Source organism: Maylandia zebra, linkage group LG14, assembly GCF_041146795.1.
Source record: "Maylandia zebra isolate NMK-2024a linkage group LG14, Mzebra_GT3a, whole genome shotgun sequence".
Lineage (NCBI taxonomy): Eukaryota > Metazoa > Chordata > Actinopteri > Cichliformes > Cichlidae > Maylandia > Maylandia zebra.
This window is the reverse complement of record NC_135180.1, coordinates 36,242,041-36,269,922: the sequence shown is the minus strand read 5'-3', so window position 1 is coordinate 36,269,922 and position 27,882 is coordinate 36,242,041. Positions and strand designations below refer to the sequence as shown.

At 42.7% G+C, this 27,882-nt stretch overlaps 1 protein-coding gene across 2 annotated transcripts in view; it reads right to left on the bottom strand.

The window, feature by feature from the left end:
* The window catches only part of LOC101483676 (glycerophosphodiester phosphodiesterase domain-containing protein 5), an 83,340-nt gene extending 55,934 nt beyond the window's left edge, over nt 1-27,406 (bottom strand). For both annotated transcript variants that reach the window (XM_076873453.1, XM_076873452.1), the window contains exon 1: nt 27,105-27,406. The gene's annotated coding sequence lies outside the window, so the exon portion shown is untranslated. The remainder of the gene's footprint in view (nt 1-27,104) is intronic.
* Between the last annotated feature and the right edge of the window lie 476 nt (nt 27,407-27,882).

Below are 27,882 nucleotides of genomic sequence, written 5' to 3'. Positions count from 1 at the left end.
GTTGCCAAAATTGCACATTAATTTTAAAATGGCTGACTTCCTGTTGGATTTGGGATATTGCTCCAAGAGACTTTTTTGTACATCTTGATATCTCCTATAAGCTTACCAGGTTTCAGACTCATACATAAAACACAGAGCAGGGGCTGTGATTTTGAAATTTTGTAGGGGGCGCTGTGGAGCCATTTTGGGATATTCAATGAAAATGATCACATAACAACAAAGCCTTAACCACATTGGAGGTGTGCGCCAAATTTCAAGCCTCTATAAACTTGCCAAGACCCTCAAAAGCCACTTCATCTTTCATGGTGAACAGCGTTGCCACCAGGGTGCGCCGTTCAGTTTAAAGTCACAATTTTTGCACTGAAGCATCACGAGGGACTGATGGTGATATTCACCGCTTTTGAGGTGGCCACGATGAACCTGTGAAAATCAGTACAACAAAATTAAAGCCATGACATTTCCTGTTGCCACTAGGTGGCGCTGTCCGTATTTCTGACAATGGGCACATCAATCTGTTCAGGGCGAGTCTGACATCATGCCTGTAAAGTCTGGTACTGATCAGACTGGATTTCATTGAGTTATACTAATTTCTTTCTTCATGGCGTGACATCAAAGTTCGCCATGCTGCTGGGGTCACACCCTTTTGCGAAAAGTCACAGTTTTCACTGTAACCCAAGACCAACTCCTTAAGGCTTTCCTGGAGAAATTTGAGGCTGCAGATGTCACCCATCACAATACTGTACCCCAAAGTGTAAAACATAACATTTCCTGTTCCCACTAGGTGGCGCTGTCCCTGATGTAAAATATGGCAGTTGTAATATGTTCAGGGGTGGAGCCTTATCATATGTGTTCACTTTGGTCAAGGTCAGAAAATCTATGACAGAATGAGAGGCAATAAGATTTTCATGGCGAGTCATCGAAATTCGCCGTGGCGCCACGGCCTCATGGTATTGTGAAAACTCAAAAGCTCCGCAATTTAACATGGCATAAGGGTGTAGTTGACACTGTCCAAATATGAAGGTTATGAAATCAAACCCCAAGGAGGAGTTCGTTAAAGTTCGAGGCATGGAAACGGTAAAATCAGAGCCAAAATGTCACATTCAATCCAAAATGGCGGACTTCCTGTTGGGTTTAGGACATTGCCATAATAGACTTTTTTGTTCGACTCTGAACGTTATATAGGTGTACCGACTTTCAAACATGTAGGTGATACCCATACCGGGGGCTCGCATTTTTCATTTTTCTAGGTGGCGCTACTGAGCTAATTTTCCCTGGCCATGTCTGAGAACATTAAAATACGTAAATTTTCACCAGACCTGACGCGTGTGCAAAATTTCATGAGTTTTCGAGCATGTTTAGGTCCTCAAAAGGCCGATTCATTTGCCGAAATAATAATAATAATAATAAACGGAGCAATTACAATAGGGCCTTCGCACTATCAGTGCTCGGGCCCTAATAATAATTAAAGCTGCAAGCAGCGTTATGAGGGCCCTCGCACCCCCGGCACGTCGAGCCACTGCCAACACCTCAAACCGGCACGTCCGATGTGATGTCCCATTGATGGATTTCATGCTTTTAATCACCAGCTAACATTTCATCTTATTCAACCAGGATTATAGTCATGCCACTAGGTGGCGCTCTAACCATTATTGACAAATAGCATAACAAACATTTCCAAGCTCGAGTCTCATCACACCTGCGACCTTTGGGAGAGATTGGACATTGTGTTTTTTAGTGACAGCAGATTACTGCTTTTTGCGAGTGATTGAAACTCTACGTGCCGCCATGACCACCCCGTTTCCCTGAACGGAAAAAGCTTCGCAATTTAACATCACAAAGGTCTTTAGATTCTACACACTGAAGAATGCTTCAATATGATGAAATCCCTTGGAGGAGTTCGTCAAAGTATGAAGCCTGAAAAGAGGGGAAAATGTCGCCAAAATTACACATTAATTTTAAAATGGCTGACTTCCTGTTGGATTTGGGATATTGCTCCAAGAGACTTTTTTGTACATCTTGATATCTCCTATAAGCCTACCAGGTTTCAGATTCATACATAAAACACAGAGCTGGGGCTGTGGTTTTGAAATTTTGTAGGGGGCGCTGTGGAGCCATTTTGGGATATTCAATGAAAATGATCACATGACAACAAAGCCTTCGTCACATTGGAGGTGTGTGCCAAATTTCAAGCCTCTATACACTTGCCAAGACCCTCAAAAGCCACTTCATCTTTCATGGTGAACAGCGTTGCCACCAGGGTGCGCCGTTCAGTTTAAAGTCACAATTTTTGCACTGAAGCATCACGAGGGACTGATGGTGATATTCACCGCTTTTGAGGTGGCCAGGATGAACCTGTGAAAATCAGTACAACAAAATTAAAGCCATGACATTTCCTGTTGCCACTAGGTGGCGCTGTCCGTATTTCCGACAATGGGCACATCAATCTGTTCAGGGCGGGTCTGACATCATGCCTGTAAAGTCTGGTACTGATCAGACTGGATTTCATTGAGTTATACTAATTTGTTTCTTCATGGCGTGACATCAAAGTTCGCCATGCTGCTGGGGTCACACCCTTTCGCGAAAACTCACAGTTTTCACTGTAACCCAAGACCAACTCCTTAAGGCTTTCCTGGAGAAATTTGAGGCTGCAGATGTCACCCATTACTATACTGTACCCCAAAGTGTAAAACATGACATTTCCTGTTCCCACTAGGTGGCGCTGTCCTTGAGGTCAAATATGGCAGTTGAAATATGTTCAGGGGTGGAGCCTTATCATATGTGTTCACTTTGGTCAAGGTCAGAAAATGTATGACAAAATGAGAGGCAATAAGATTTTCATGGCGAGTCATCGAAATTCGCCATGGCGCCACGGCCTCATAGTATTGTGAAAACTCAAAAGCTCCGCAATTTAACATGGCACAAGGGTGTAGTTGACACTGTCCAAATTTGAAGGTTAAGAAATGAAACCCCAAGGAGGAGTTCGCAAAAGTTCGAGGCATGGAAATGGCAAAATTAGAGCCAAAATGTCACCTTCTCTTCCAAATGGCGGACTTCCTGTTGGGTTTGCGTCAATGGGCCCACTGACTTTTTTGTTCGTCTTGGCATGATACACATGTGTGCCAAATTTCATACATGTAGCTCAAACGATGTGGTCGTAGGGCTGCATTTAACAAGGCATAGGTGGCGCTGTAGAGCCATTTCCCAGTGCTCATATGTAAAACCATTAAAATACAAAATTTTTCACCAGACCTGGCATGTGTGCAAAATTTCATGAGTTTTTGAGCATGTTTAGGCCCTCAAAAAGGCCCTTGTTTGGGGTGAATAATAATAATAATAATAATAATAATAATTAAAGCTGCAAGCAGCGTTATGAGGGCCCTCGCACCCCCGGCACGTCGAGCCACTGCCAACACCTCAAACAGGCACGTCCGATGTGATGTTACATTGATGGATTTCATGCTTTTAATCACCAGCTAACATTTCATCTTATTCAACCAGGATTATAGACATGCCACTAGGTGGCGCTCTAACCATTATTGACAAATAGCATAACAAACATTTCCAAGCTCGAGTCTCATCACACCTGCGACCTTTGGGAGAGATTGGACATTGTGTTTTTTAGTGACAGCAGATTACTGCTTTTTGCGAGTGATTGAAACTCTACGTGCCGCCATGACCACCCCGTTTCCCTGAACGGAAAAAGCTTCGCAATTTAACATCACAAAGGTCTTTAGATTCTACACACTGAAGAATGCTTCAATATGATGAAATCCCTTGGAGGAGTTCGTCAAAGTATGAGGCCTGAAAAGGGGGGAAAATGTCATCAAAATTACACATTAATTTTAAAATGGCTGACTTCCTGTTGGATGTGGGATATTGCTCCAAGAGACTTTTTTGTACATCTTGATATCTTACACAAGCTTACCAAGTGTCAGACTCATAGATGAAACACAGAGCTGGGGCTGATGTTTTGAAATATTGTAGGGGGCGCTGTGGAGCCATTTTGCGCTATTCAAGGAAAATGGTTACATAACAACAATGCCTTCATCCATTTGGAGGTGTGTGCCAAATTTCAAGCCTCTATAAACTTTCCAAGCCCCTCAAAAGCCACTTCATCTTTCATGATGAACCGCGTTGCCACCAGGGTGCGCCGTTCAGTTTAAAGTCACAATTTTTGCACTGAAGCATCACGAGGGACTGATGGTGATATTCACCGCTTTTGAGGTGGCCACGATCAACCTGTGAAAATCAGTACAACAAAGTTAAAGCCATGACATTTCCTGTTGCCACTAGGTGGCGCTGTCCGTATTTCCGACAATGGGCATATCAATCTGTTCAGGGCGGGTCTGACATCATGCCTGTAAAGTCTGGTACTGATCAGACTGGATTTCATTGAGTTATACTAATTTCTTTCTTCATGGCGTGACATCAAAGTTCGCCATGCTGCTGGGGTCACACCCTTTCGTGAAAAGTCACAGTTTTCACTGTAACCCAAGACCAACTCCTTAAGGCTTTCCTGGAGAAATTTGAGGCTGCAGATGTCACCCATCACAATACTGTACCCCAAAGTGTAAAACATGACATTTCCTGTTCCCACTAGGTGGCGCTGTCCTTGATGTCAAATATGGCAGTTGAAATATGTTCAGGGGTGGAGCCTTATCATATGTCTGCTCTTTGGTCCAGATCGGAACATGTATGACAGAATGAGAGGCAATAAGATTTTCATGGCGAGTCATCAAAATTCGCCATGGCGCCACAGCCTCATACTATTGTGAAAACTCAAAAGCTCCGCAATTTAACATGGCACAAGGGTGTAGTTGACACTGTCCAAATTTGAAGCTTATAGGACCAAATCCCAAGGAGGAGTTCGTTAAAGTTCGAGGCATGGAAATGGCAAAATTAGAGCCAAAATGTCACCTTCTCTTCCAAATGGCGGACTTCCTGTTGGGTTTGCGTCAATGGGCCCACAGACTTTTTTGTTCGACTTGGAATGATACACATGTGTGCCAAATTTCATACATGTAGCTCAAACCATGTGGTCGTAGGGCTGCATTTAACAAGGCATAGGTGGCGCTCTAGAGCCATTTCCCAGTGCTCATAAGTAAAACCATTAAAATACAAAATTTTTCACCAGACCTGGCATGTCTGCAAAATTTCATGAGTTTTTGAGCATGTTTAGGCCCTCAAAAAGGCCCTTGTTTGGGGTGAATAATAATAATAATAATAATTAAAGCTGCAAGCAGCGTTATGAGGGCCCTCGCACCCCCGGCGCGTCGAGCCACGCCCAACACCTAAAACCAGCACGTCCGATCGATGTCACATTGATGGAATTCATGCATTTAACCACCAGCTAACATTTCAACTCATTCATTCATGATTAGCTAGTCGTTCCACTAGGTGGCACTCTAACCATTATTTACAAATGGCATAACAAACATTTCCGAACTCGAGTCTCATTATGCCTGCGACCTTTGGGTGAGATTGGACATTGTGTTTTTGAGTAACAGCAGATTACTGCGTTTTGGCGAGTGATTGAGAGTCTATGTGCCGCCATAACCACCCCGTTTCCCTGAACGTAAAAAGCTTCGCAATTTAACAACACAAAGGTCTTTGGATTCCACACACTGAAGAATAGTGCAATATGATGAAATCCCTTGGAGGAGTTCGTCAAAGAACGATGCCTGAAAAGAGGGGAAAATGTTGCCAAAATTGCACATTAATTTTAAAATGGCTGACTTCCTGTTGGATTTGGGATATTGCTCCAAGAGACTTTTTTGTACATCTTGATATCTCCTATAAGCTTACCAGGTTTCAGACTCATACATAAAACACAGAGCAGGGGCTGTGATTTTGAAATTTTGTAGGGGGCGCTGTGGAGCCATTTTGGGATATTCAATGTAAATGATCACATAACAACAAAGCCTTAACCACATTGGAGGTGTGCGCCAAATTTCAAGACTTTTTAAACTTTCCAAGCCCCTCAAAAGCCACTTCATCTTTCATGGTGAACCGCGTTGCCACCAGGGTGCGGCGTTCAGTTTAAAGTCACAATTTTTGCACTGAAGCATCACAAGGGACTGATGGTGATATTCACCGCTTTTGAGGTGGCCACGATGAACCTGTGAAAATCAGTACAACAAAATTAAAGCCATGACATTTCCTGTTCCCACTAGGTGGCGCTGTCCGTATTCCCGACAATGGGCACATCAATCTGTTCAGGGCGGGTCTGACATCATGCCTGTAAAGTCTGGTACTGATCAGACTGGATTTCATTGAGTTATACTAATTTGTTTCTTCATGGCGTGACATCAAAGTTCGCCATGCCGCTGGGGTCACACCCTTTTGCGAAAAGTCACAGTTTTCACTGTAACCCAAGACCAACTCCTTAAGGCTTTCCTGGAGAAATTTGAGGCTGCAGATGTCACCCATCACAATACTGTACCCCAAAGTGTAAAACATGACATTTCCTGTTCCCACTAGGTGGCGCTGTCCCTGGTGTCAAATATGGCAGTTGAAATATGTTCAGGGGTGGAGCCTTATCATATGTGTGCTCTTTGGTCCAGATCGGAACATGTATGACAGAATGAGAGGCAATAAGATTTTCATGGCGAGTCATCGAAATTCGCCATGGCGCCACGGCCTCATAGTATTGTGAAAACTCAAAAGCTCCGCAATTTAACATGGCACAAGGGTGTAGTTGACACTGTCCAAATTTGAAGCTTATACGACCAAATCCCAAGGAGGAGTTCGTTAAAGTTCGAGGCATGGAAATGGCAAAATCAGACCCAAAATGTCACCTTCTCTTCCAAATGGCGGACTTCCTGTTGGGTTTGCGTCAATGGGCCCACAGACTTTTTTGTTCGTCTTGGCATGATACACATGTGTGCCAAATTTCATACATGTAGCTTAAACGATGTGGTCGTAGGGCTGCATTTAACAAGGCATAGGTGGCGCTGTAGAGCCATTTCCCAGTGCTCATATGTAAAACCATTAAAATACAAAATTTTTCACCAGACCTGGCATGTGTGCAAAATTTCATGAGTTTTTGAGCATGTTTAGGCCCTCAAAAAGGCCCTTGTTTGGGGTGAATAATAATAATAATAATAATAATAATAATAATAATAATAATAATAATAATAATAAGAAACGGAGCAGATACAATAGGGCCTTCGCACTCTCAGTGCTCGGGCCCTAATTAAAGCTGCAAGCAGCGTTATGAGGGCCCTCGCACCCCCGGCACGTCGAGCCACTGCCAACACCTCAAACCGGCACGTCCGATGTGATGTCACATTGATGGATTTCATGCTTTTAATCACCAGCTAACATTTCATCTTATTCAACCAGGATCATAGTCATGCCACTAGGTGGCGCTCTAACCATTATTGACAAATAGCATAACAAACATTTCCAAGCTCGAGTCTCATCACACCTGCGACCTTTGGGAGAGATTGGACATTGTGTTTTTTAGTGACAGCAGATTACTGCTTTTTGCGAGTGATTGAAACTCTACGTGCCGCCATGACCACCCCGTTTCCCTGAACGGAAAAAGCTTCGCAATTTAACATCACAAAGGTCTTTAGATTCTACACACTGAAGAATGCTTCAATATGATGAAATCCCTTGGAGGAGTTCGTCAAAGTATGAGGCCTGAAAAGGGGGGAAAATGTAATCAAAATTACACATTAATTTTAAAATGGCTGACTTCCTGTTGGATTTGGGATATTGCTCCAAGAGACTTTTTTGTACATCTTGATATCTTACACAAGCTTACCAAGTGTCAGACTCATAGATGAAACACAGAGCAGGGGCTGATGTTTTGAAATATTGTAGGGGGCGCTGTGGAGCCATTTCGCGCTATTCAATGAAAATGATCACATGCCAACAAAGCGTTCATCCATTTGGAGGTGTGTGCCAAATTTCAAGCCTCTATAAACTTTCCAAGCCCCTCAAAAGCCACTTCATCTTTCATGGTGAACCGCGTTACCACCAGGGTGCGCCGTTCAGTTTAAAGTCACAATTTTTGCACTGAAGCATCACGAGGGACTGATGTTGATATTCACCGCTTTTGAGGTGGCCACGATGAACCTGTGAAAATCAGTACAACAAAATTAAAGCCATGACATTTCCTGTTGCCACTAGGTGGCGCTGTCCGTATTTCCGACAATGGGCACATCAATCTGTTCAGGGCGGGTCTGACATCATGCCTGTAAAGTCTGGTACTGATCAGACTGGATTTCATTGAGTTATACTAATTTGTTTCTTCATGGCGTGACATCAAAGTTCGCCATGCTGCTGGGGTCACACCCTTTCGTGAAAAGTCACAGTTTTCACTGTAACCCAAGACCAACTCCTTAAGGCTTTCCTGGAGAAATTTGAGGCTGCAGATGTCACCCATCGCAATACTGTACCCCAAAGTGTAAAACATGACATTTCCTGTTCCCACTAGGTGGCGCTGTCCCTGGTGTCAAATATGGCAGTTGAAATATGTTCAGGGGTGGAGCCTTATCATATGTGTTCACTTTGGTCAAGGTCAGAAAATGTATGACAAAATGAGAGGCAATAAGATTTTCATGGCGAGTCATCGAAATTCGCCATGGCGCCACGGCCTCATAGTATTGTGAAAACTCAAAAGCTCCGCAATTTAACATGGCACAAGGGTGTAGTTGACACTGACCAAATATGAAGGTTATGAAATCAAACCCCAAGGAGGAGTTCGCAAAAGTTCGAGGCATGGAAATGGCAAAATTAGAGCCAAAATGTCACCTTCTCTTCCAAATGGCGGACTTCCTGTTGGGTTTGCGTCAATGGGCCCACAGACTTTTTTGTTCGTCTTGGCATGATACATATGTGTGCCAAATTTCATACATGTAGGTCATACTCATACCGGGGGCTCGCGTTTTTCATTTTTCTAGGTGGCGCTACTGAGCTAATTTTCCCTGGTCATGTCTGAGAACATTAAAATACGTAAATTTTCACCAGACCTGACGCGTGTGCAAAATTTCATGAGTTTTAGAGCATGTTTAGGTCCTCAAAAGGCCAATTCATTTGCCGAAATAATAATAATAATAATAAGAAACAGAGCAATTACAATAGGGCCTTCGCACTCTCAGTGCTCGGGCCCTAATAATAATAATAATAATAATAAGAAACGGAGCAGATACAATAGGGCCTTCGCACTCTCGGTGCTCGGGCCCTAATTAAAGCTGCAAGCAGCGTTATGAGGGCCCTCGCACCCCCGGCACGTCGAGCCACTGCCAACACCTCAAACCGGCACGTCCGATGTGATGTCACATTGATGGATTTCATGCTTTTAATCACCAGCTAACATTTCATCTTATTCAACCAGGATTATAGTCATGCCACTAGGTGGCGCTCTAACCATTATTGACAAATAGCATAACAAACATTTCCAAGCTCGAGTCTCATCACACCTGCGACCTTTGGGAGAGATTGGACATTGTGTTTTTTAGTGACAGCAGATTACTGCTTTTTGCGAGTGATTGAAACTCTACGTGCCGCCATGACCACCCCGTTTCCCTGAACGGAAAAAGCTTCGCAATTTAACATCACAAAGGTCTTTAGATTCTACACCCTGAAGAATGCTTCAATATGATGAAATCCCTTGGAGGAGTTCGTCAAAGTATGAGGCCTGAAAAGGGGGGAAAATGTCATCAAAATTACACATTAATTTTAAAATGGCTGACTTCCTGTTGGATTTGGGATATTGCTCCAAGAGACTTTTTTGTACATCTTGATATCTTACACAAGCTTACCAAGTGTCAGACTCATAGATGAAACACAGAGCAGGGGCTGATGTTTTGAAATATTGTAGGGGGCGCTGTGGAGCCATTTTGCGCTATTCAAGGAAAATGGTTACATAACAACAATGCCTTCATCCATTTGGAGGTGTGTGCCAAATTTCAAGCCTCTATAAACTTTCCAAGCCCCTCAAAAGCCACTTCATCTTTCATGGTGAACCGCATTGCCACCAGGGTGCGCCGTTCAGTGTAAAGTCACAATTTTTGCACTGAAGCATCACGAGGGACTGATGGTGATATTCACCGCTTTTGAGGTGGCCACGATCAACCTGTGAAAATCAGTACAACAAAGTTAAAGCCATGACATTTCCTGTTGCCACTAGGTGGCGCTGTCCGTATTTCCGACAATGGGCACGTCAATCTGTTCAGGGCGGGTCTGACATCATGCCTGTAAAGTCTGGTACTGATCAGACTGGATTTCATTGAGTTATACTAATTTGTTTCTTCATGGCGTGACATCAAAGTTCGCCATGCTGCTGGGGTCACACCCTTTCGCGAAAACTCACAGTTTTCACTGTAACCCAAGACCAACTCCTTAAGGCTTTCCTGGAGAAATTTGAGGCTGCAGATGTCACCCATCACTATACTGTACCCCAAAGTGTAAAACATGACATTTCCTGTTCCCACTAGGTGGCGCTGTCCTTGAGGTCAAATATGGCAGTTGAAATATGTTCAGGGGTGGAGCCTTATCATATGTGTTCACTTTGGTCAAGGTCAGAAGATGTATGACAAAATGAGAGGCAATAAGATTTTCATGGCGAGTCATCGAAATTCGCCATGGCGCCACGGCCTCATAGTATTGTGAAAACTCAAAAGCTCCGCAATTTAACATGGCACAAGGGTGTAGTTGACACTGTCCAAATTTGAAGTTTATAGGACCAAATCCCAAGGAGGAGTTCGTTAAAGTTCGAGGCATGGAAATGGCAAAATTAGAGCCAAAATGTCACCTTCTCTTCCAAATGGCGGACTTCCTGTTGGGTTTGCGTCAATGGGCCCACTGACTTTTTTGTTCGTCGTGGCATGATACACATGTGTGCCAAATTTCATACATGTAGCTCAAACGATGTGGTCGTAGGGCTGCATTTAACAAGGCATAGGTGGCGCTGTAGAGCCATTTCCCAGTGCTCATATGTAAAACCATTAAAATACAAAATTTTTCACCAAACCTGGCATGTGTGCAAAATTTCATGAGTTTTTGAGCATGTTTAGGCCCTCAAAAAGGCCCTTGTTTGGGGTGAATAATAATAATAATAATAATAATAATTAAAGCTGCAAGCAGCGTTACGAGGGCCCTCGCACCCCCGGCTCGTCGAGCCAAGCCCAACACCTAAAACCAGCACCTCCGATCTGATGTCACATTGATGGAATTCATGCATTTAACCACCAGTTAACATTTCATTTGGTTCAACCATGAGTATAGTCGTCCCACTAGGTGGCGCTCTAACCATTATAGACAAAGGGAATAACAAACATTTCCAAGCTCGAGTCTCATCACGCCTGCGACCTTTGGGAGAGATTGGACTTTGTGTCTTTGAGTGACAGCATATTACTGCTTTTTGGCCAGTGATTGAAACTCCACGTGCCGCCATGACCACCCCGTTTCCTTGAACGTAAAAAGCTTCGCAATTTAACATCACAAAGGTCTTTAGATTCCACACACTGGAGAATGGTTCAATATGATGAAATCCCTTGGAGGAGTTCGTCAAAGTATGAAGCCTGAAAAGAGGGGAAAATGTCGCCAAAATTACACATTAATTTTAAAATGGCTGACTTCCTGTTGGATTTGGGATATTGCTCCAAGAGACTTTTTTGTACATCTTGATATTTTCCATAAGCTTACCAGGTTTCAGACTCATAGATGAAACACAGAGCAGGGGCTGTTGTTTTGAAATTTTGTAGGGGGCGCTGTGGAGCAATTTCGAGCTATTCAATGAAAATGATCACATGACAACAAAGCCTACATCCATTTGGAGGTGTGTACCAAATTTCAAGCCTCTATAAACTTTCCAAGCCCCTCAAAAGCCACTTCATCTTTCATGTTGTACCGCATTGCCACCAGGGTGCGCCGTTCAGTGTAAAGTCACAATTTTTGCACTGAAGCATCACGAGGGACTAATGGTGATATTCACCGCTTTTGAGGTGGCCACGATGAACCTGTGAAAATCAGTACAACAAAATTAAAGCCATGACATTTCCTGTGGCCACTAGGTGGCGCTGTCCGTATTTCCGACAATGGGCACGTCAATCTGTTCAGGGCGGGTCTGACATCATGCCTGTAAAGTCTGGTACTGATCAGACTGGATTTCATTGAGTTATACTAATTTGTTTCTTCATGGCGTGACATCAAAGTTCGCCATGCTGCTGGGGTCACACCCTTTTGCGAAAAGTCACAGTTTTCACTGTAACCCAAGACCAACTCCTTAAGGCTTTCCTGGAGAAATTTGAGGCTGCAGGTGTCACCCATCACTATACTGTACCCCAAAGTGTAAAACATGACATTTCCTGTTCCCACTAGGTGGCGCTGTCCCTGGTGTCAAATATGGCAGTTGAAATATGTTCAGGGGTGGAGCCTTATCATATGTGTTCACTTTGGTCAAGGTCAGAAAATGTATGACAAAATGAGAGGCAATAAGATTTTCATGGCGAGTCATCGAAATTCGCCATGGCGCCACGGCCTCATAGTATTGTGAAAACTCAAAAGCTCCGCAATTTAACATGGCCCAGGTGTGTAGTTGACACTGTCCAAATTTGAAGGTTATGAAATGAAACCCCAAGGAGGAGTTCGCAAAAGTTCGAGGCATGGAAATGGCAAAATTAGAGCCAAAATGTCACCTTCTCTTCCAAATGGCGGACTTCCTGTTGGGTTTGCGTCAATGGGCCCACAGACTTTTTTGTTCGTCTTGGCATGATACACATGTGTGCCAAATTTCATACATGTAGCTCAAACCATGTGGTCGTAGGGCTGCATTTAACAAGGCATAGGTGGCGCTCTAGAGCCATTTCCCAGTGCTCATATGTAAAACCATTAAAATACAAAATTTTTCACCAGACCTGGCATGTGTGCAAAATTTCATGAGTTTTTGAGCATGTTTAGGCCCTCAAAAAGGCCCTTGTTTCGCCTGAATAATAATAATAATAATAATAATAATAATAAGAAACGGAGCAGATACAATAGGGCCTTCGCACTCTCGGTGCTCGGGCCCTAATAATTAAAGCTGCAAGCAGCGTTATGAGGGCCCTCGCACCCCCGGCACGTCGAGCCACTGCCAACACCTCAAACCGGCACGTCCGATGTGATGTCACATTGATGGATTTCATGCTTTTAATCACCAGCTAACATTTCATCTTATTCAACCAGGATTATAGTCATGCCACTAGGTGGCGCTCTAACCATTATTGACAAATAGCATAACAAACATTTCCAAGCTCGAGTCTCATCACACCTGCGACCTTTGGGAGAGATTGGACATTGTGTTTTTTAGTGACAGCAGATTACTGCTTTTTGCGAGTGATTGAAACTCTACGTGCCGCCATGACCACCCCGTTTCCCTGAACGGAAAAAGCTTCGCAATTTAACATCACAAAGGTTTTTAGATTGCACACACTGGAGAATGGTTCAATATGATGAAATCCCTTGGAGGAGTTCGTCAAAGTATGAAGCCTGAAAAGAGGGGAAAATGTCGCCAAAATTGCACATTCATTTTAAAATGGCTGACTTCCTGTTGGATTTGGGATATTGCTCCAAGAGACTTTTTTGTACATCTTGATATTTTCCATAAGCTTACCAGGTTTCAGACTCATAGATGAAACACAGAGCAGGGGCTGTGATTTTGAAATATTGTAGGGGGCGCTGTGGAGCAATTTCGCGCTATTCAATGAAAATGATCACATCCCAACAAAGCGTTCATCCATTTGGAGGTGTGTGCCAAATTTCAAGCCTCTATAAACTTGCCAAGACCCTCAAAAGCCACTTCATCTTTCATGTTGAACAGCGTTGCCACCAGGGTGCGCCGTTCAGTTTAAAGTCACAATTTTTGCACTGAAGCATCACGAGGGACTGATGGTGATATTCACCGCTTTTGAGGTGGCCAAGATGAACCTGTGAAAATCAGTACAACAAAATTAAAGCCATGACATTTCCTGTTGCCACTAGGTGGCGCTGTCCGTATTTCCGACAATGGGCACATCAATCTGTTCAGGGCGGGTCTGACATCATGCCTGTAAAGTCTGGTACTGATCAGACTGGATTTCATTGAGTTATACTAATTTGTTTCTTCATGGCGTGACATCAAAGTTCGCCATGCTGCTGGGGTCACACCCTTTCGTGAAAAGTCACAGTTTTCACTGTAACCCAAGACCAACTCCTTAAGGCTTTCCTGGAGGACTTTGAGGCTGCAGATGTCACCCATCACAATACTGTACCCCAAAGTGTAAAACATGACATTTCCTGTTCCCACTAGGTGGCGCTGTACCTGGTGTCAAATATGGCAGTTGAAATATGTTCAGGGGTGGAGCCTTATCATATGTGTTCACTTTGGTCAAGGTCAGAAAATGTATGACAAAATGAGAGGCAATAAGATTTTCATGGCGAGTCATCGAAATTCGCCATGGCGCCACGGCCTCATAGTATTGTGAAAACTCAAAAGCTCCGCAATTTAACATGGCACAAGGGTGTAGTTGACACTGACCAAATATGAAGGTTATGAAATCAAACCCCAAGGAGGAGTTCGCAAAAGTTCGAGGCATGGAAATGGCAAAATTTGAGCCAAAATGTCACCTTCTCTTCCAAATGGCGGACTTCCTGTTGGGTTTGCGTCAATGGGCCCACAGACTTTTTTGTTCGTCTTGGCATGATACATATGTGTGCCAAATTTCATACATGTAGCTCAAACGATGTGGTCGTAGGGCTGCATTTAACAAGGCATAGGTGGCGCTGTAGAGCCATTTCCCAGTGCTCATATGTAAAACCATTAAAATACAAAATTTTTCACCAGACCTGGCATGTGTGCAAAATTTCATGAGTTTTTGAGCATGTTTAGGCCCTCAAAAAGGCCCTTGTTTCGCCTGAATAATAATAATAATAATAATAATAATAATAAGAAACGGAGCAGATACAATAGGGCCTTCGCACTCTCGGTGCTCGGGCCCTAATTAAAGCTGCAAGCAGCGTTATGAGGGCCCTCGCACCCCCGGCACGTCGAGCCACTGCCAACACCTCAAACCGGCACGTCCGATGTGATGTCACATTGATGGATTTCATGCTTTTAATCACCAGCTAACATTTCATCTTATTCAACCAGGATTATAGTCATGCCACTAGGTGGCGCTCTAACCATTATTGACAAATAGCATAACAAACATTTCCAAGCTCGAGTCTCATCACACCTGCGACCTTTGGGAGAGATTGGACATTGTGTTTTTTAGTGACAGCAGATTACTGCTTTTTGCGAGTGATTGAAACTCTACGTGCCGCCATGACCACCCCGTTTCCTTGAACGGAAAAAGCTTCGCAATTTAACATCACAAAGGTCTTTAGATTCTACACACTGAAGAATGGTTCAATATGATGAAATCCCTTGGAGGAGTTCGTCAAAGTATGAGGCCTGAAAAGGGGGGAAAATGTCATCAAAATTACACATTAATTTTAAAATGGCTGACTTCCTGTTGGATTTGGGATATTGCTCCAAGAGACTTTTTTGTACATCTTGATATCTTACACAAGCTTACCAAGTGTCAGACTCATAGATGAAACACAGAGCAGGGGCTGATGTTTTGAAATATTGTAGGGGGCGCTGTGGAGCCATTTTGCGCTATTCAAGGAAAATGGTTACATAACAACAATGCCTTCATCCATTTGGAGGTGTGTGCCAAATTTAAAGCCTCTATAAACTTTCCAAGTCCCTCAAAAGCCACTTCATCTTTCATGATGAACCGCGTTGCCACCAGGGTGCGCCGTTCAGTTTAAAGTCACAATTTTTGCACTGAAGCATCACGAGGGACTGATGGTGATATTCACCACTTTTGAGGTGGCCACGATCAACCTGTGAAAATCAGTACAACAAAGTTAAAGCCATGACATTTCCTGTTGCCACTAGGTGGCGCTGTCCGTATTTCCGACAATGGGCACATCAATCTGTTCAGGGCGGGTCTGACATCATGCCTGTAAAGTCTGGTACTGATCAGACTGGATTTCATTGAGTTATACTAATTTGTTTCTTCATGGCGTGACATCAAAGTTCGCCATGCTGCTGGGGTCACACCCTTTCGCGAAAACTCACAGTTTTCACTGTAACCCAAGACCAACTCCTTAAGGGTTTTCTGGAGAAATTTGAGGCTGCAGATGTCACCCATCACTATACTGTACCCCAAAGTGTAAAACATGACATTTCCTGTTCCCACTAGGTGGCGCTGTCCTTCATGTCAAATATGGCAGTTGAAATATGTTCAGGGGTGGAGCCTTATCATATGTGTTCACTTTGGTCAAGGTCAGAAAATGTATGACAAAATGAGAGGCAATAAGATTTTCATGGCGAGTCATCGAAATTCGCCATGGCGCCACGGCCTCATAGTATTGTGAAAACTCAAAAGCTCCGCAATTTAACATGGCACAAGGGTGTAGTTGACACTGTCCAAATTTGAAGGTTATGAAATGAAACCCCAAGGAGGAGTTCGCAAAAGTTCGAGGCATGGAAATGGCAAAATTAGAGCCAAAATGTCACCTTCTCTTCCAAATGGCGGACTTCCTGTTGGGTTTGCGTCAATGGGCCCACAGACTTTTTTGTTCGTCTTGGCATGATACACATGTGTGCCAAATTTCATACATGTAGCTCAAACCATGTGGTCGTAGGGCTGCATTTAACAAGGCATAGGTGGCGCTGTAGAGCCATTTCCCAGTGCTCATATGTAAAACCATTAAAATACAAAATTTTTCACCAGACCTGGCATGTGTGTAAAATTTCATGAGTTTTTGAGCATGTTTAGGCCCTCAAAAAGGCCCTTGTTTGGGGTGAATAATAATAATAATAATAATAATAATTAAAGCTGCAAGCAGCGTTATGAGGGCCCTCGCACCCCCGGCACGTCGAGCCACTGCCAACACCTCAAACCGGCACGTCCGATGTGATGTCACATTGATGGATTTCATGCTTTTAATCACCAGCTAACATTTCATCTTATTCAACCAGGATTATAGTCATGCCACTAGGTGGCGCTCTAACCATTATTGACAAATAGCATAACAAACATTTCCAAGCTCGAGTCTCATCACACCTGCGACCTTTGGGAGAGATTGGACATTGTGTTTTTTAGTGACAGCAGATTACTGCTTTTTGCGAGTGATTGAAACTCTACGTGCCGCCATGACCACCCCGTTTCCCTGAACGGAAAAAGCTTCGCAATTTAACATCACAAAGGTCTTTAGATTCTACACACTGAAGAATGCTTCAATATGATGAAATCCCTTGGAGGAGTTCGTCAAAGTATGAGGCCTGAAAAGGGGGGAAAATGTCATCAAAATTACACATTAATTTTAAAATGGCTGACTTCCTGTTGGATTTGGGATATTGCTCCAAGAGACTTTTTTGTACATCTTGATATCTTACACAAGCTTACCAAGTGTCAGACTCATAGATGAAACACAGAGCAGGGGCTGATGTTTTGAAATATTGTAGGGGGCGCTGTGGAGCCATTTCGCGCTATTCAATGAAAATGATCACATGCCAACAAAGCGTTCATCCATTTGGAGGTGTGTGCCAAATTTCAAGCCTCTATAAACTTTCCAAGCCCCTCAAAAGCCACTTCATCTTTCATGGTGAACCGCGTTACCACCAGGGTGCGCCGTTCAGTTTAAAGTCACAATTTTTGCACTGAAGCATCACGAGGGACTGATGTTGATATTCACCGCTTTTGAGGTGGCCACGATGAACCTGTGAAAATCAGTACAACAAAATTAAAGCCATGACATTTCCTGTTGCCACTAGGTGGCGCTGTCCGTATTTCCGACAATGGGCACATCAATCTGTTCAGGGCGGGTCTGACATCATGCCTGTAAAGTCTGGTACTGATCAGACTGGATTTCATTGAGTTATACTAATTTGTTTCTTCATGGCGTGACATCAAAGTTCGCCATGCTGCTGGGGTCACACCCTTTCGTGAAAAGTCACAGTTTTCACTGTAACCCAAGACCAACTCCTTAAGGCTTTCCTGGAGAAATTTGAGGCTGCAGATGTCACCCATCGCAATACTGTACCCCAAAGTGTAAAACATGACATTTCCTGTTCCCACTAGGTGGCGCTGTCCCTGGTGTCAAATATGGCAGTTGAAATATGTTCAGGGGTGGAGCCTTATCATATGTGTTCACTTTGGTCAAGGTCAGAAAATGTATGACAAAATGAGAGGCAATAAGATTTTCATGGCGAGTCATCGAAATTCGCCATGGCGCCACGGCCTCATAGTATTGTGAAAACTCAAAAGCTCCGCAATTTAACATGGCACAAGGGTGTAGTTGACACTGACCAAATATGAAGGTTATGAAATCAAACCCCAAGGAGGAGTTCGCAAAAGTTCGAGGCATGGAAATGGCAAAATTAGAGCCAAAATGTCACCTTCTCTTCCAAATGGCGGACTTCCTGTTGGGTTTGCGTCAATGGGCCCACAGACTTTTTTGTTCGTCTTGGCATGATACATATGTGTGCCAAATTTCATACATGTAGGTCATACTCATACCGGGGGCTCGCGTTTTTCATTTTTCTAGGTGGCGCTACTGAGCTAATTTTCCCTGGTCATGTCTGAGAACATTAAAATACGTAAATTTTCACCAGACCTGACGCGTGTGCAAAATTTCATGAGTTTTAGAGCATGTTTAGGTCCTCAAAAGGCCAATTCATTTGCCGAAATAATAATAATAATAATAAGAAACAGAGCAATTACAATAGGGCCTTCGCACTCTCAGTGCTCGGGCCCTAATAATAATAATAATAATAAGAAACGGAGCAGATACAATAGGGCCTTCGCACTCTCGGTGCTCGGGCCCTAATAATAAGAAACGGAGCAGATACAATAGGGCCTTCGCACTCTCGGTGCTCGGGCCCTAATAATAATAATAATAATAATAAGAAACGGAGCAGATACAATAGGGCCTTCGCACTGTCGGTGCTCGGGCCCTAATAATAATAATAAGAAACGGAGCAGATACAATAGGGCCTTCGCACTCTCAGTGCTCGGGCCCTAATAATAATAAGAAACGGAGCAGATACAATAGGGCCTTCGCACTCTCGGTGCTCGGGCCCTAATAATAATAATAATAATAAGAAACGGAGCAGATACAATAGGGCCTTCGCACTCTCGGTGCTCGGGCCCTAATAAACAGAGCAATTACAATAGGGCCTTCGCACTGTCAGTGCTCGGGCCCTAATAATAATAATAAACAGAGCAATTACAATAGGGCCTTCGCACTGTCAGTGCTCGGGCCCTAATAAGAAACGGAGCAGATACAATAGGGCCTTCGCACTCTCGGTGCTCGGGCCCTAATGAGACACAGAAGGAGAGCACAGCTGGGGGAAATCAGAACTGACGAGACAAGGAAGCAAAGTAGGATACACTCACATGAGACACAGACCTTCAAAGTAAAACAGGAAGTAGCACAGACGCAGACTTGACTAGGGGAGACAGAGCAACTAAGAAACAGAACAACAACAAAGAGACACAGAGGGCAGCTACTAAATACTCAGAAAACTAAACAGAATACAAGAAAGCCAAACCAAGACGCTAGACTATAGAATAAACTGGGGCAACAAAGAACTAAGAGCATAATACAAAAACTCAGACACAAGAAACTCAAAACACTGGGTCACCGGCCCAGGACCGTGACAATTTCCTGCACCCCTGTTACTTTAGTTCCTGTTTTATTTGGTCTCTTGTGCTTTTCTATTAATTTTAGTTCCCAGAAGTTAATGTATTATTAGTTTGAGCTGTGTTCTCCTGTGTGCGACCTTTTGATTACCTTGTGTTTGTGTATTTACAGCCATGTTCTTCCCTTTAGTCTTTGTCAAAGTTTGTTTGTCTTCTTGTGTGCTCTCTGCCTGAAATGTATTTAGCTGCCTTCTTCTATGAACTTTTGTATTCTTGCAAGTAAAGGCTGTGTATTTACTTTTGGAACCTGCGTTTCCGGGCAGCACGGTGGCACGGTGGTTAGCACTGTTGCCGCACAGCAAGAAGGTCCTGAGTTCAATTCCAACATCAGGCCGGGGTCTTTCTGTGTGGAGTTTGCATGTTCTCCCCGTGCTTGCGTGGGTTCTCTCCGGGTACTCCGGCTTCCTCCCACCGTCCAAAGACATGCAGCTTGTGGGGATAGGTTAATTGGATAATCCAAATTGTCACTAGGTGTGAATGTGCGAGTGAATGTGAGCGCGAATGGTTGTCTGTCCCTGTGTGTTGGCCCTGCGACAGACTGGCGACCTGTCCAGGGTGTACCCCGCCTCTCGCCCTATGACAGCTGGGATAGGCTCCAGCGCCCCCGCGACCCTGAAAAGGACAAGCGGAAGCGAATGGATGGATGGATGACCTGCGTTTCCATTCCGGTCATGCAAACTCAGATACCGAAGTGACAACACGAAATGTGTTTTTGCACGAGTTGAAGTTTTGTCAGACTATATTTGGATTTTTTATTTGTTACTTTAGTTACAAAAGCTGGGATTTTTGTGATGCTGCTGACCATCGGAAATGGAAGACAAGCTTAGTGATTCTCTTCAAAGGCAGTGGGAAAAATTGCAAAACGTCATAATAGCTTCTGAAAATGTTATTGTAACATTTCTGTTTGTCGTCCTCGTCTTGTTTGCAGATAGGGGCACATATTTGTGGGTTTTCAGTGCAGCTGTATTCGTGTGAGTAATGTAACATGAAACTAATTATTAGCCAGGTCAAACTCCTGTTTTCTCAGACAGGTTTCATTAGACAAACCTCACTTTCTCCTGGCTAATGTCAGATTACCCACAAACACTGACAAATATCTTGGTACCATATGTAGCATCTGGCTGTCCAAACAGCTGTGCTGGGGGCTAGTCATTTGTTAACGTAGTGATTTGTAGACTTCATTTCTACGCTAACAACTTTACTCACTGAGCTAAAGCATTCACATGCAGGCATAAGGAAATACAATTTAAGTTTCTGACATATAAATCAGTTGACAGCTGCTAGAGACACCCAAGAGACTAAATGTTTAAACTACTGCCATTAGTTCAAATATTGGCAATAAAAGAATATTTAATAGATTTAAAAAAAAGTGTTTCACAAAAGACAAACAAGGAAATCGTGTCTTCTTTTTGTTGTTCCTGTTTAATGACACAGGCTAAGAGAAAACAAATGCGTTACAGCAGTCCCAATGCACAGCTCTTTTTGCTGGAGACACCCAGCAGTAGAGCTGACTGCAAGTGGTCCAAGACTGGGGGTAAAGTCGAAGAGAGGCCTGCTGGGGATGAAAAATGCAATCACAGAGCTGAAGGCTGCCTGTACAGAGTGACTTCATCTGTAAAACATGATGCAGCAAAACACACAAGACTGGAGGAGGAGGAGGAAAAGGTGGAGGTGGAGGAAAAACATTGCGACTAAATGTGCAGACAGTGTGGAGGCGAATGTCAACATGTTCCTGATAGAGACATCTGCACATCTTGTTCTTTCTAGATTTTCATTTCCTTCCTTCCTGATTTCTCTCACGCAGCCTGTGACTGACACTTCAAATATGTGAAAGAAAAAGGCTGTTTTATGTCTCTGTACAGCAGTTGGTGCTTTAGTAGGGCTGTGCCCTTCCATGATATCTTCTGCGATAACACTGACTTAATAAAATATTGTTGCTATAGCAATGGCATGTATTCATGTTCCAAAGTGCGCACAACAAGACAAGCCCAAGTATGTCTGACAGCAAGGGCCGCATGAGCCTCTAATGACAATTCAGCACCTACAAATTGATTAAAAAAAAAAAAAAAAAAAAAAAAATGTAAGAAAACAGTTTCTGCTGTTTCACCACTTGGGGATGAAAAAGCACAACACAGACTAAAGCCAGACGACGATGGAGGAGATACAAGCAGCTGGCGATGTGTGACCCGAAGGGTAACACATAAGTCCACTGAGCTTTGCTAAGTGCACTTCATATAACAGGAGGACCAAACTGTGCAAATTACCAATGTGGTCACGTGGTGGAAAAGCAGGGCTCTAAGCAGCTGATTAAAAAGCTCAACCCAAGACACGACATCCCAGATTTTATTATGTGACAGTGTTGTGCAACTCCTGAAGTGTTACAAAGTGAACATAGTTTTGTTATTGTTGAACTGAAGCGTTTAAAGGAGTTCTTTTATACAGAAATGTTCCTGGGAAAACACCAACTAGGCTGCTTTTGTGCTTACATTTGACTTATGCTGTGTTACTGGATATAATGCTGTGTCAATACTACTGCACTACAGCGCTGCTGCTGGCACCTCGATTCACACCTCAAATTAGGAAGTGTGTCATCAGTGACAGTAGCTCATCGGAAAAGAAGGAAAATGCTTTTCGTACGCTTACACATGCTACTGCCCGCGAGCATCCATAAAACATCATTAAATTTTTTTTATATACCATCAGAAATATCATTATCATAAACTCTTTTGAAATACCATGACATGGTTTTGAGGCTCACCCCTATAACTCAGGTGATTTTTTAATGTAATATTTATTTTATGTAAAGTTAAAAATTTTACAATGTTATATTAGGGAAATTTAAGGAAAAGAATTCAAGGGGCTAAAAATGGAGAAAAAAAAAAAAAAAGAGTAAAGCCCTCAAATGGAAATTTAGGAGAAAAACTGGCAATTTTACAAGACAACATTTTTTTTCCTCTCATATATTCGTCATGTTTTCTCAACTCTGTAAATTTCCTTGTAAATTTGCAAGTTGGCTTGTAAATGTCAGGTTTTTTTGTGTAATTTTCCATTTTCATAAATGTGTTTTTCTTGTTAATCTGCCAGATTTCATATAAATGTTTCCATTTCTTTTGTATACTTTTGCCAGTTTTGTTTTTAACTAGTACATAGCAAATTAAAACAAAAACATACTAAACATACTAAAATAAGCACCAAAAAACCAAAATGTCAACAGTAAAGCTGCACAAATACAGTATATCAATCTTTAAAGCCTCTGTGTGTGCCACACAGAAAAAGAAGACACTGTAGCTCAGCAGATGAGTGAGCAGGAGAGACTGTACAGCTAAGACAAAGCAGCCCTCTGTATCCAGCACAATCAGCTGTTCACTCATTGTCCAAACACCATCACAGCACAGCTCAACAGCAACAGCTACAACCATCAGGCTTCTGCTGTCAAAGCTTAACAGTCAAAAATTTGTGGTTAAAATTGCAGAAATTATTCTAGAGCAAATATTTTGAATAACATTAATGTCATCATTAAGCTTTCTTTTTTGGATGTTAGTACCTGCATGCTTGCCAGAGTGTGGTTAAACACACACTCTGGGTTGAGTGCCTGCAGATTATCATCTTCTACATCAAAATACTGCAGGATAGAGCAGGGCGATATGACCAAAAATATTTATCACGATATACATTTGAAAATTTGCGATAACAATATAACTGATGATATAATTGACACTAGACAAAACACTTTACAACTCCACAACTTTATTAGTGCAAAAAAACCCCAAAACATCAATGTATTTCCACTTAACAAGCAGCTGTTTTTTATGTGCATTAAAGTTATATAAACATTTAACAGTGAAAATGCAAATTCCTCGCTGACAGTTTAACCAAAAGGCATTTCCAGCGGAAACTGGCCGACATATCCTCAGCATAACCATGTATAATATCCACAAAACTTAAAGAGAGGTTATACACACACGATACGGTAACATTATGTTGAAGCACAGTACGTATCACTCCGCGAGGCTCCTGCCTACGATAGCCGTAATGCTCCGACAATCCATTGAGCGGTGCGGCTTCGTAGCTTTGCAAAGTCGTACTGAAACATTTGACAGATTTGTACCACATAAAATCGTTTGGAGGTCAGTAAACACAACCAGAATTCATACATAAGGCACACGGGATTATAAGGGGCTCTGTCGATTTTCAGAAAAATCAAAGGATTGATTTTAAGTGTGCCGTATTTTCCAAAAAAACACGGTAATAACGACGGCCCGCTAGCATGCTCTACCAAAAATAGTGCTTTGTTGTGTATCTGACGGACCACACCACTGAAGCTGCAGCATTTTTACAAACCAGTTCTGGTTCATCCGTTTCATTCAACGATCCGCTTTCTCCCTTCTCATTCTCCATCGCCGCCATGCTTTTGCCGCCATGTGCGTATGAAAACAAAAGGCACTGCGCATGCGTGTTTTACTCATATTCTATCACGATATTTAATTTTCTTATCGTTGCCCAACATTATAGCGGTATTACTGTGAACGGTATGATATGGCCCAGCCCTACTACAGCACCCTCCATCTTCCACCTCACATTTACATCTTCCTGTTATAGAAAGATCCAATCCACTCACCGATCTGTACAGGAAGCCCAGTTTGTTTAATGCGTGTATGAAAGCGCATGTAGAGCACTCATTGGTGCATCTGTCAAAGACAGAAATTCAACAATTCCTGATGAATGTTTGGATGGGCAACGGTAAATGTGTGTTGAACTTTGATAAAACACGAATATAAGATGGAAAAAAAGTAGATTTATTTTAAAAAGGTTAAGAGCTGTGCTGGTCCACAGCTCCAGCAGTGTTAGTGTCATATTAAAAAACACGGACCATCGTATCTGTTACACATTTTGCTGAGAGAATGATCACCACGTCCACTGAACACCTTCAGTGAGAAAAAGATATCACAATGTTTTAATTGTTTTTACTGCTATGCTGTGGGAATATTCATCAGCTGTAATAAAACCCATCTGATTAAAGTGTACTGAAAATTACAGTAATAACACTGCAGCAAGCACCACATTACCTCATAAAACACAATGCACAGGGGGAACTTCTAATTCCAACTGTATAACTGGAAAACTGCTTAAAATTTCAGTATTAAAGCTTGGTATGCTGCTTAAAAGAAAAATCTGCGATAAAACAGCACAAACCCGTACAGAAATATGAAGCTGAAAGGTCAGAGTGGGATGAGCATTGATGGAGGCCAATTTTACTCCCCAGACACTCCGAGTATGAGATGGCTTCAGGCAGGATCCTCACATCAACCTGCAGACGCCTGAGAGAGAAACAGAGGCTAATACTTCTCTCTTCAGTAGTGTTAAGAGGACGCGACCCTTTGCTTCTTATATTTTCACAAAGCAATAAGAGATGATAGAACAAATCTTTATATAATACACAAACAACCACAGAGTGCACACACCTGAGGCCTGACCACGGAGTACGATAAGGTGCTTATTGAAGCAAGTACAGGTTTAACCCTGGCTTTTCAGGTTTAAGATCCTAGTTAAACACGGCAACTTATGCTGCAGACCTAACCCACTCTGCCACAGATAACGCTCTGGGTAAGAGACCAGAAGGTACGAAACCACCTCCTACAGACCGATCAATCCGCTGGAAAATAGCACCAATATTCCCAGAAGAAGCTGGATGCGGGTCTGAAGTCTTTCAACATCAGTTTTTCAATATCATCTAAAGTCTTCAATGAGAAAAGCATCAACAAGAAACTGATTATTAGAAACCACTTTATTTAACATTTATATGCCCGCTCTCAGACCATTAACACCACTGGTGCAGCAGCTGAAACAATAAAGCTGCCCTACACGCATCTAAACATCATTTTAATGTAATCTCTCAGTTTTGTTTGTGTGTTAATGACAGAGCCGTAACGCTGATGAGTATCAATTTACACAATCAGCAGTTCTGCTGCATTTCCTTACCGGCTTCAAATTGGCTAGACTTTATTAATATGGTAAGTCCTTTCCAGTCATACTGGCCAAAGCCCTGAAAGCACACACATTCATGCAGCTCTGATAATAAACATTTCCTCTCTCACACTGTTGCTTATTCTGCAGCAGCTGTGTTGCTTTCATCTGTATTGTGAGTTTAACCTCTTCATATGTGTCTAATATTCCAGTTTACCTTTATGAATCAGCCGCATCGCTTCCTGTGTACTCACTGATGTTTGTAATTGGTCAGATGCTGCCAACGCCGCCGCTTTGATGTGAACACGCTCGCAGCTAGATTGATAAACCCTGAGTTGATACCTACCTTCGTGTGACTGTTTAGCCTGACTGCTGATGTCAGAGTGAGATATCTGAAACACATCCTGGGTATGCTGAAGGTGCTTTGTAGTGCAGGCTGCTGGTACAGGACGAAACAAATCTTCAATAATCCTGTGACATTTCAAAATGTCCTCATGACACATCTGCAGTCACAGTTAAAAGATTTGCAGTCATAAGTGAAAATCTTTAACCAGAGAGTGTTCTAATAGCAAATCATCGATGCATAAATCATGTCCTAAAAAAAAAGATTTTTACAACTTATTTTGACCAGTCAGCTTCTTTTCTACCTGTTAGGCTTTAATTTCAACTTTAAATATTAGTCCTCAAAGAAAAAATGGAACCTGCCACTGCACTGAGTTGTATTGAACTATGGGATAGCAATGAGAGAGCCTGACAGCCATCAATCACGACATGTGCCACTAAATCAACCATCAAACTGAAGAAAAGCAGCTGAAGATCAACACTGACGGTAACCACTAATATGTGACAGCACTGTTCAGACTCGCCTGCAGTCTCTGCTGGACATGTGTGAATAAATTGACTAAAACACACTAAAGAAATGCATTTTTGTGACTGTAACTCGTGAAATACAAAGTGTGCTGCATAATCTGTACAACTTAAAGTCAAATGAAGGTCTACTCTTGCCCACATTGTTCCCAGTTTTACTCTAATTAATAAAACTAGAACTTACCCAACAAGAAACACCCAGTCCATGGTGGGAAATTAAAACCCATTAAAACATAGCTTAGATGTACACAGTCATAGATACCTTAAATTATAAATATTATGACTGGTCTTCTTCGCTCTTTCAATGTAAGGATTATGCAGACAGAAGAACCACGCAGCCTATTTAGTGCGGTGCTCAATCACCGCGACATCGTTCAGCTGGCCAGAACATAAAGTCGCTGTTACACGGACGCGGCTCGTGACATAAAAACCGTTATTCACTGTGTGTGACCAGTACTGACATGACATGACAGACATGACAGAACGCAGTAAAATCCCAATGACGGTGTAAAAAAAACAAACCCAAATAAATTAAGGTTTTCCTACCTGAAGGACGTCAGTTTTCCCGCCGCTGTCCGTTTTCTCCGTCTCGTTTTGAGCCTTTAGTTTTTAAAATGGGTTCTGAGGCACCAGCCGAATGCTGCAGTGGTCTCGTGCAGCAGCGCAGCCTCACACACATGCACGCAGTCGGCTCCGCGTGTGCCGCTGATGATGATGATGCCGCGCGAGCTCCGGACAGGGAAACAACAGAAGTGCGGGCACTGGGCGTCCGCGAGGGGCTCCGTTCAACCTGTTGCTTACGTCACGACAGCGCTCTCCATGGATACGTTCACATTGTTCCAGTAAACGCCACACAGGTGCTGAGCTTTTTGCTCACTTTGGAGCTAATCGCCTGAGTGAAAATCAATCGCAACCATTTAAATACCTGATAAATGCATTTTTAAGGCTCGTTCAAGTATAAATATCGGCCTGTTTGGACATAGAGCTTTTGTCTTTATACAGCCGCTTTATTGTATTATATCAGGGTTTTACTTAATTGTTTATTCTAATTTATTTAGATGTTCACTTATTGGGCTGCTTTATTTACCTGTTTATTAAATTCAATTGAGCACGTGAGTTTTGTGTAATATTTACATTGTTGAGCTTTTATTTTGTGATATTGCATTTCATTTAACTACTCTGCAATAAAATATGATCTTATGGGTTGATGTTACTGTTTTGGTTGCTGTAAGATGGATTTCCCAACTTTTTCCTCAGAATTCTGGGATTAAAGACAAAACTCTGAAAAAAAGATGTCCCCACTTTTTTTTTCTTTTTCCATTGG